Raw genomic sequence first — 10684 nt, 5'->3', positions numbered from 1 at the left:
TGGAAGATGCTGCCAAAGGAGACTTGGTGAGTTGCTGCAATGCATCTTGTAGATTGTACACACTGCTGCCACTGTGTGTCGGTGGTGGAGGGCGGGAATGTTAAAGGTGGTGGATGGGGTTGTCAATCAAGTGGGCTACTTTGTCCTGGATGGCATTCAGCTTCTCGAGTTCTTGAGCTGCACCCATCCAGGCAAGTGGAGAATATTCCATCACATTCATGACTTAGAATCATAGAAAGTTTAAGGCACAGAAAGCAGCCACTTGGTCCATGGTGTCTGTGCCAGCCGAAAAACGATCCACATATTCTGCTGTAGGCAAATTGCCTTGAATGCCTACCCATCACAGACTGTTCATCAACCTCACCTGGAGAGACTTCGAGTGACATCCTACTATTCGATTCTGGGACATCTCACAGACCCGAAAAGGGTGCAGAGGAGATTCACCAGGATGTTGCCTGGGCTGGAGAATTTCAGCTATCAAGGGAGACTGGATAGGCCAGGGTTGTTTTCCTTAGAGCAGAGAAGGCTGAGGAAGGACCTGATTGAGGTATACACAATTATGAGGGGCATTAATAGGATAGATAGGAAGAAACGTTTTCCCTTAGTGGAGGGATCAATAATCAGGGGGCATAGATTTAAGGTATGGGGCAGGAGGTTTAGAGGGGATTTGAGGAAAACAAATTTCACCCAGAGGGTGGCTGGAATCTGGAACACACTGCCTGAAGGGGTGGTAGAGGCAGGAACCCTCACAACATTTAAGAAGTATTTAGATATGCACTTGAAATGCCATAGCATACAAGGCTACGGGCCAAGTGCTGGAAAATGGGATTAGAATAGGTAGGTGCTTGATGGCCGGTATAGATAGATGCCTGATGGCTGGCACAGACATGGTGGGCCGAAGGGCCTGTTTCTGTGTTGTATAACTCTATTACTATATTACTATTACTATTCTAATCCCATCTTCCAGCATTTGGTCTGTAGCCCTGCAGATTACAACACTTGAGGTGCAGATCCAGACTCCTTTTGAATGAGTTGAGTTGAGGGTCTCTGCCTCAACTACCCTTTCAGGCAATGAATTCCAGACCCCCACAACCCTCTGGGTGAAGAAGTCTTTCCTCATCTCCCCTCTAATTTTTCTACCAATCACTTTAAATCTATGTCCCCTCGTCACTGACCTCTCTGCTAAGGTGACTAGACCCTTCACCTCCACTCTATCCAGGCCCCTCAAAATTTTGTACATTTCAATCAGATCTCCCCTCAGCCTTCTCTGTTCCAAGGAGAACAATCCCAGCCAATCCAATCTTACCTCATAGAGGCATTTTTCCAGTCCTGGCAACATCCTCGTAAATCTCCTTTGTACCCTCTCTGGTGCAGTTACATCCTTTCTGTAATGAGGTGAGCAGAACTGCACACAGTACTCAAGTTGTGGCTGAACCAATGAGTTATACAGTTCCAGCATAACCTCCCTGCTCTTGTATTCTATACCTCGGCTAATAAAGGAAAGGATTCCATATGCCTTCTTAACCACCTTGTCGACCTGTCTTGCTACCTTCAGGGATCTGTGGACATTCATTCCAAGATCCCTCACTTCCTCTACACCTCTCAGCATTTTCCCATTAATCGTGTATTCCTTTGCCTTGTCTGACCTCCCCAAATGCATCACCTCTCACTTTTCCAAGTTGAATTCCATTTGCCACCTTTCTGTCCATCTGACCAGACCACCAATATCTTCTTGCAGTCTACAGCTATCCTCCTTGCTATCTACCACACAGCCAATCTTTGTGTCATCTGAAAACTTCTTGATCATGCCCCCTACATTTATGTCCAAATCATTAATGTATACCACAAAAAGCAGGGGACCCAGTACTGAGCCCTGCAGAACACCACTGGAAACAGCCCTCCAGTCGCTAAAACAGCCATCAACAACTACCCTTTGTTTCCTGCCACTGAGCCAATTTTGTATCCAGCTTCCTGCATTCCATTGGATCCCATGGGATTTTATTATTTTAACCAGTCTGCCTTGTGGGACTTTGCCAAAAGCCTTGCTAAAATTCATGTAGACCACATCAATTGCACTACCCTCATCAATCTTCCATGACACTTCTTCCAAAAATTTAATCAAGTTGGTCAAACAAGATCTTCCCTTAACAAATCCATGCTGACTATCCTTGATTAACCTGTGCCTTTCTAAGTGACAGTTTGTCCTGTCTCTCAGAATAGATTCTAATAATTTGACCACTACTGAGGTTAGACTGACTGGCCTGTAACTATTCGTGCCTTGTGCCTTGTAGATGGTGGACAGGCATTGGGGAGTCAGGAGGTGAGTTACTCGCTGCAGAATTCCCAGCCTCTGATCTGCTCTTGTAGCCACAGCATTTATGTAGCTGGTGCAGTTCAGTTTCTGGTCAATGGTGACCCCCAGGATGTTGATAGTGGAGGATTTAACAATGCCATTGAACGTCCACAGCCAAGCGTTGCTGCTTGTTTGAAAGTTTTGGCAATGAGGCGTTCTGCCAAACGCCTTTGACAATTTGCTCAGGGAACCATCCGAGCGGATCCCCCATCTTCTTTTTCCGCAAGGCCTCTAGGTCATTATGTGCAGAGCATTGCCTGATCAACTTGTGGTGAAAGGTGTTTTTCTACACAAACTTTTCAACGAGGGACAGGTGTTATGGCACAGTCGGACTGAATGGAGCATTCTGCGGCAATGTAGCCAGATCTATTCTTCAAAACACCGGGGACAGATAGGACCTGCGCATTTGGTGACACGGTGTTTGCAAACTGATGGTCTACGCACAGCTTGATGCAGCCATCTGGATGAGGGGCAACACTGGTACGTTTTTGCCTCTTTTATGTGGAAGTTTGTACGTTGTGCCCCTGCAGACTTGGTTCATTTTTGATCTCCAAATAAAGTGAAAGATGGCTCAGGTGACTGTTGTGGCGCAAGAGCAGGATATGGGCTAGATCTGCGCCATGTACAGCAATACCGAGAGCATCTTGCACCTGATGACCAGGTTCTCACCTGCAATCGAGAAGCAGCATCAGTCCTACATTCCCAGTTACTGCTTTACTTTAGCTATATGATCCTCCCAGTTCTTGGTGAATGCTCTGGCCCCTCCAAACCATATTCCCAGCACTTTCAGGTAATCTGATCTGACAATGGAGGATCAGTAGGCCCAGTTACCAAAAAACATGACCTCGCTTTTGTTGCGATTTACTCTAGCTTCCGAGGCAAATTCAAACTGGTCAAAGATGCTCATCAATCTGCAGTGGATCCGAGCAGAAGGCAACGACATTGTCCATGTACATGGATGGCTTGACCTGAGCACCTCCGTTGCTGAGGATCATCACCCCTCTTATGCCTGCATCCTTCCTGATGGACTCAGCAAATGGTTTGATACACCACACGAACAAGACAGAGGAGAGAGAACAGCCTTGCCTGTGTCAAGATTTGATCAGAAAGCTTTTCAATTCCCTGCCCTACTGATGTCTATGTAGAACAGTTGGATCCAAATGTGGATTCCCTCCCCAAACACCATTTTGGAAAACACATCCATCATGTACATGCACGATATTCTATCAAAGGCCTTCTCCTGGTCCAAGCTGATTAAGCAGCAATCCAGCCTCCAGTCCTGTACCTAGGTGATCATATCCCTGAGTAACGCGAGGCTATCTGATATCTTGCTGCTGGATATGGTGCAGGTCTGATCCACATAGATCATCAGTTCCAAAGCAGACTTGAGCTGATTGGCAATGGCCTTGGATAGAATTTTGTAGTCTACTCTAAGCAGTGAAATGGGTTACCCATTTTAGATCGCTTCCCTTGTCCTCCTCTGCTTGTAGATGAGGGTGATAATGCCTTTCCTCTTGGATTCTGGCCATCCAGGAGCATGTATCTGTACACCTGAGCACTATTTGTTACTCGAACTGCAATCCAGTCCCACAGAGCCAAATACAACTTGACCAGCACACTGCTGCTTCTGGGAGTTTTGCTCTTCTCGAAGGACCGGACACCTTTGCCAGCTCATCCAGAGTTATCAGGTGATCCAGGCTCTCCTGCTTGCTGTCATATAAAACCTGCTCGAGAGAGGTAAAGAAGGTCTGGGAAGCCTTCATGTCCTACGGCCCGGCAAAAAAGGATTAGCTGATCCTTAGTGAGTCAGGCTGCAAGGACTTCACAAAGCCATCTTCTTCCTTTATGATGTTGATCCTAGAGTTCACTCTGTGTACCTTTTGGAAAAAAATATTAGCATGTCTCATCCTGCTCCACAGAGTAGATTCTGGACCAGAAGAAGATATTGGAGGACTCTAAGGCAAAGAACAAAGCTTTCTGGTATCTTGGAGTTCCTCCCCTACATTGACCCTCATTATGTCTGCAGCAGGAGCATATTCTGCATGCTTTTCTGGAGTTGGGTCATTTCCCTCCGTCTCTCTCGTCTTCTGAACATCTTTGAGGATGATGAACCTCTTGATGTTTACCTTGATTACTTCCCACCAGGCATTCAGGAATTAAAGAGGGGTTTCACAGTTCTCCAACCTTTGTGACCCATTTGAAGATCCTCGATGTTCTCTGGGGTCACGGTTTCACGTTCAGTTTCTATATCCCCCCGACAATCCTCTGGTTTCCAATGGAGACAGTGGTCAGAGAACACCGGCTTGACATCGCTGGATTTAAGCGTGAGTGCTTGGAACACAAACAGGAAGTTTGTCCTAGTCAGATGGACCCGTCTTGTTTCGACTAGGTGCATCTACACGATGCTCTTATCTGCAGAGTTGCTGAAGACATCTCACAGCTTGGCATCTTTTAGCACTTCCATCAGGACTCTGAACGCGGCATCCAATTTGCTGTTGGCTTTGCCGGATCATCCAGCTGCATTAATGAAGCACAGAATGACTTGGACATCGCCAGCAGCAGTGGAAGCTGCGGGAAAGGGTCTCTCCAATCAATCATATTTCAATCTCTGGTGCATGTCTTGATGATCAAAGAACATAAACAAGTGGTATTCACTGACTCACTTGAAAGTTTCCATGAACAGTGGGCGCCACAGGGTATCTATTTTATTTGGTAAAACTCATAAAACATTGACATCAATATTGTACTAAACATACTTTTTAAAATTTGGACGGGCCATCTGTATCCATTGGTGCCCTCCTTCCAAGGGTCTGCTGGTCGCATTGAGTTTGCCCAACGGCCTGAAGAGAGTATCCCCGATGAAAGTGAGAGTTTGATAGTTCTGAGGGCCTTCCTTAATTCCAGGATTTTCATACAAGCAACGAGCCACAGACTTTCTTAACTCGCTCCCTTGCTTTATGTTATTTGTTCTGATTTTGTAACTGTCTCAACCATCTCACATATTCAACCACAGGCGGAACCTTAAATCCTGCTAGGAGTTGCAGTCGGACCGGATGCGGAATGCGGCTACCGGAAGCGAAGGGCTGAAGCCGTTGGGCCGACGTCGGAGCAGCGGCTCGTGAGACTGAGACCGGGAAGCGGAGCGTGAGTGGCAGCACCGGCACCCCGCGAGGAGGAGGAGAAGGTGCGAGAAAAGCGGCAGCAGCAACACAGGTTAGGATCGGTTTCCTGTTAAGCTTCCATGTGTTTGGAGCTCCAGCACCTCCCCCTTTTAAAACATTTAATGTCTGCGTTTAGCGCCACGATACTGGCCTCATGGAGTGGGATAGACGCAGACACCGAGGTCTTTAGGCTAATGGAGACTGAGTGAGTTTATGTGGGGCTAAGGGCGCAGAGCTCCCGGCTTAGTTCACACATACATGTTTCTAATGTCAACCACCTTAGGGCAGAAGCTTCAGGACCAGCGTGTTTGTTTGAACATGGGGGTGATGCCAGACCTTCTCGAGTGTCTGTCATTTTGGTAGTCACCCATTTTAGGAAATCTCGCTTTGACGCAGATCTCTGTTAGCACAATTATCATTCCTAACATCTCCCTGGTTGACTGCTCAGAATTATGTCTTTGGTCTGGGGTTCTGCAGTGGCATGTGATGATTTCTAGTCCTGATGAAAGGTCACAGACCTGAAACGTTAACTCTGCTTTTCCCTCCAGATGCTGCCAGACCTGAGTATTTCCAGCACTTTCCGTTTTTATATCATTCACTATATCTCATTTTGTAAAAAATAATCCACGAATTTCTTTGAGGGCCCTCAAGCCATTTCTTTATCACAGCCTTTAAAAAAAACTGGTTTACTCCCCCTACGTGCTCTGCCCTGAAGCTTATGATTCATTCATACTTCGACATGAATACTAAGGAGTCCCCTCCCCCTGCCAAATGTAGCTTTATGAATAAAGAAAGGTATCAGTGTGGTGGTGAGTAGTGATATTGGTGCAATAGATAGTGATGTGAAATCAGTTTGGGTGGAAGTAAGGAATAGCAAGGGGAGCAAGTCACGGGTGGGAGTCGTCTATAGGCCCCCGAAGGAGTTGCTTCACTGTAGGATAAAGTATAAATCGGGAAGTAATGGAGGCATGTAATAAGGGTGCTTCAATTGTCATGGGTGATTTTAATCTGTATGTTGGCTGGACAAATCCGATTGCCAGAGGTAACATGGAAGACGAATTTGTAGAGTGCATCCTACCGGGAACAGGCTATTTTAGATCTAGTAATGTGTAATGAGGTAGGATTAATAAGAGATATTGTAGTTAAGGATCCTCTAGGGGTTAGCAATCACAACATGGTAGAATTTCAAATTCAATTTGTGGGCGAGCAACTTTGGTCTCAATCCAGTGTCCTCAACTTAAACAAGGGCAATTATGGAGGTATGAAAAAAGAGTTGTCTAAAGCGGGCTGGGAAAATATACTAAGGGGAAGGTCAGTGGATGAGCAGTGGTTGACATTTAAGTAGATATTTTATAATGCTCAGCAACAATTTATCCTGGTCAAAAAGAAGGACTTGATGAGAAGGATGAACCACCGTGGTTAACGAAGGCAGACAAGGAGAGTATCCGATCAAAAACTAAGGCATACAAAGCGGCGAGAACTAGTTGTATGACAAAGGATTGGGAATTTTTTAGGAACCAGCAGCGGCACAGTGGTTAGCACCGCGGCCTCACAGCTCCAGCGACCCGGGTTCGATTCTGGGTACTGCCTGTGCGGAGATGGCAAGTTCTCCCTGTGACCGCGTGGGTTTTCGCTGGGTGCTCCGGTTTCCTCCAACTTGTAGGTTGATGGGTAAATTGGCCATTATAAATTGCCCCTAGTATAGGTAGGTGGAAGGGGAATTGAGGGAAGGTGGGATGTGGTAGGAATATGGGATTAATGTAGGTTTAATATAAATGGGTGATTGATGGTCAGCACAGACTCGGTGGGCCGAAGGGCCTGTTTCAGTGCTGTATCTCTATCTAAAAATAAATAATAAAGAGGGAGAAAATTGATTATGAAAGTAAATTGGCAAGAAATATGAAAACAAAAAGCAGGAGCTTCTATGGGTATATAAAAAGAAAGAGAGTAGCTAAAGTGAGCGTGGGACCCTTGGAGGATGAGACTGGAGAATTGATAACGGGGAACAGGGAAATGGCAGATAATTTAAACCAATATTTTGCATCGGTGTTCACGGTGGAGGACACTATAAACATCCCACATATATCAGATAAGCAAGGAGCTAATGGGAGGAAAGATCTTGTAACAGTCTCTATCACGAGGAACAAAGTATTTGACAAACTAATGGGACTAAAGGCAGACAAGTTCCCAGGACCTGATGGCCTGCATCCAAGGGTTTTAAAGTAAGTGGCTGCAGAGATAGCGGAAGCATTGGTCAAAATATTCCAGAACTCACTGGATACCAGGAGGGCACCAGCGGATTGGAAAACAGGGCGGCGCAGTGGTTAGCACCGCAGCCTCACAGCTCCAGCGACCCGGGTTCAATTCTGGGTACTGCCTGTGTGGAGTTTGCAAGTTCTCCCTGTGTCTGCGTGGGTTTCCTCCGGGTGCTCCGGTTTCCTCCCACATGCCAAAGACTTGCAGGTTGATAGGTTAATTGGCCATTATAAATTGCCCCTAGTATAGGTAGGTGGTAGGGAAATATAGGGACAGGTGGGGATGTGGTAGGAATATGGGATTAGTGTAGGGTTAGTATAAATGGGTGGTTGATGGTCGGCACAGACTCAGTGGGCCGAAGGGCCTGTTTCAGTGCTGTATCTCTAAACTAAATGTGATGCCCCTGTTCAAGAAGGGAGGGGGACAAAAAGCAGGAAACTATAGGCCAGTCAGCCTAACATCGGTCATTGGGAAAATGCTACAGTCCATTAGTAAGGAAGAAATAGCATGACATTTAGAAAAGCTTAATGTGATCAAACAAAGTCAACATGGTTTTGTGAAAGGGAAATCATGTTTGACAAATTTGCTAGAGTTGTTTGAGGATATAACAAGCAGAGTTGATAAAGGGGAACCGGTAGATGTAGTGTGTTTGGATTTCCAGAAGGCATTCGATAAGGTGCCACATAAAAGATTATTATACAAGATAGGAGCTCACGGTATTGGGGATAATGTCATGGCCATAGAGAGATACAGCACTGAAACAGGCCCTTTTGGCCCACCGAGTCTGTGCTGACCATCAACCACCCATTTATACTAATCCTACATTAATCCCATGTTCCCTACCACATCCCCACCTTCCCTCAATTCTCCTACCACCTACCTACACTGGGGGCAATTTACAATGGCCAATTTACCTATCAACCTGCAAGTCTTTGGCTGTGGGAGGAAACCGGAGAACCCAGCGAAAACTCACGCGGTCATAGGGAGAACTTGCAAACTCCACACAGGCAGTACCCAGAACCGAACCCGGGTCGCTGGAGCTGTGAGGCTGCCGTGTTAATCACTGTGCCGCCCATGTATTAGCATGGATTGAGGATTGGTTAACTCACAGAAGACAGAGAGTCAGGATTAATAGGTCATTTTCAGGTTGGAAAGACATAACTGGTGGAGTGCCACAAGGATCAGTCCTAGGGTCTCAATTATTTACTATCTATATTAACTTGGAGGAGGGGGCAGAGTGTAATATATCCAAATCTGCTGACCATACGAAAATAGGTAGGAGGGCATGTGATGAGGACATAAGGAATCTGCAAGGGGACATAGATAGGTTGAGTGAATGGCAAAAGCTTGGCAGATGGAGTTTAATGTAGGAAAGTGTGAGGTCATGCACTTTGGTAGGAAGAATCAAAAGGCAGACTATTATTTAAATGGAGAGAGACTCCAATAAAGTGAAGCACAGAGGGATCTGGGTGTTCTTGTACATGAAACACAAAAAGTTAGCATGCAGGTACAGCAAGTAATTAAGGCAAATGGAATTTTGCCCTTTATTGCTAGGGGGTTGCAGTTTAAAAATAGGGAAGTATTGTTACACCTGTATAGGGTGTTGATGAGGAGTGCTGTGTACAGTTTTGATCCCTGTATTTCAGAAAGGATATACTGGCATTAGAGGCAGTTTAAAAGAGATTCACTAGGCTGATTCCTGGGATGAAGGGGTTGGCTTATCAAGAATGGCTAAACAGATTAGGCTTTTATTCATTGGAGTTTAGAAGAAAGAGGGGTGATCTTACTGAAACGTACAAGATTCTGAGGGGGCTTGACAGGGTAGATGAGAAGATGTTTCCACTAGTTGGGGAATCTCAAACTAGGGGACATAGTTACAGAATAAGGGGACACTTATTTAAAACTGAGATGCAAAGGAATTTCTTCTGAGGGCAGTGAATGTCTGGAATTCTCTACCCCAGAGAGCTGTGGAGGCTAGATCACTGAAAGTATTTAAAGAGGAGGTAGATAGATTTTTGAAATATCGGGGAGTTGAGGGCTGTGGAAACTGGCACGAAAGAGGAGGTGATGTCTGGGGCAGATCAGCCATGATCTTATTGAATGGCCTACTCCTCCTGTTTATGTTCTTAGATGTCATATGGCATCTGAACCTGGCAGTAAGATTCAGCGACTAAAGGAGCATCACAACACAGCCCAGTGTTGATTTAACATGTGAAACTTTCCATCATGCCTCTCTGGGCAGCAAATGATACAGGGTAATAAGTTATTGGTTCCACCCATTTTCCCCCCCACCCCCTTGGCATTTTTATACCCAGTGGTCCCACCTGATATTGGTAAACCCAATAGAAACCATGATCAAACATCAGGCATTCTTGGATCCTATGGCAGAGATGTGATCACCAGTTCAAAAAAAAGCCTAATTATATGTTGGGTTTCTTGTGGTTTATATATTTCTCTCTCATACAATCATAAATTTTTCCTTTCTTGTCTAATCTATCTAAATGTGAAAAGACATATAAAGTAAAAATACATTCTTTTCTCCAATCTATTTAAACAGTTCAGGATCTTTTCCTTGACAATGTCCAACAGAAAGATGGGATTGAATTCAAAATACCATTATATTGATTCATTTACAGTGCACTATTGTGCAGGAGCTACGTACTTGCAAGAAACTTATTTTGTGAGTCCAAAGATTGTCCCTCCTCTGAATTTAATAGCATTGTGCTAATTTAATTGTCTTCCCCCATCTCTGTCAATCATACCATTCTGTACAAGAGTGCTGCTGTAACCTTGATATTGTTGAAAAGAAGTCACAGGCCAGTGGAAGGTTCATTGTAATGGCAAAGTGAACAGTTCATTTGTTCTACTCAGAACAGTTGGTTCGTGGAAACGGGTGCCTTGAAATCTAGAAACT

General features: G+C 45.2%; 1 protein-coding gene across 2 annotated transcripts in view; it reads left to right on the top strand.

Moving 5' to 3' along the window:
* Positions 1–5395: 5395 nt before the first annotated feature.
* The window catches only part of uspl1 (ubiquitin specific peptidase like 1), a 40168-nt gene continuing 34879 nt past the window's right edge, over positions 5396–10684 (top strand). For both annotated transcript variants that reach the window (XM_068033529.1, XM_068033527.1), the window contains exon 1: positions 5396–5566. The gene's annotated coding sequence lies outside the window, so the exon portion shown is untranslated. The remainder of the gene's footprint in view (positions 5567–10684) is intronic.

The sequence above is a fragment of the Heterodontus francisci genome, chromosome 6 (genome assembly GCF_036365525.1).
Source record: "Heterodontus francisci isolate sHetFra1 chromosome 6, sHetFra1.hap1, whole genome shotgun sequence".
In the NCBI taxonomy this organism is placed as follows: Eukaryota; Metazoa; Chordata; class Chondrichthyes; order Heterodontiformes; family Heterodontidae; genus Heterodontus; species Heterodontus francisci.
This window is presented reverse-complemented; position numbering and strand designations above follow the sequence as displayed.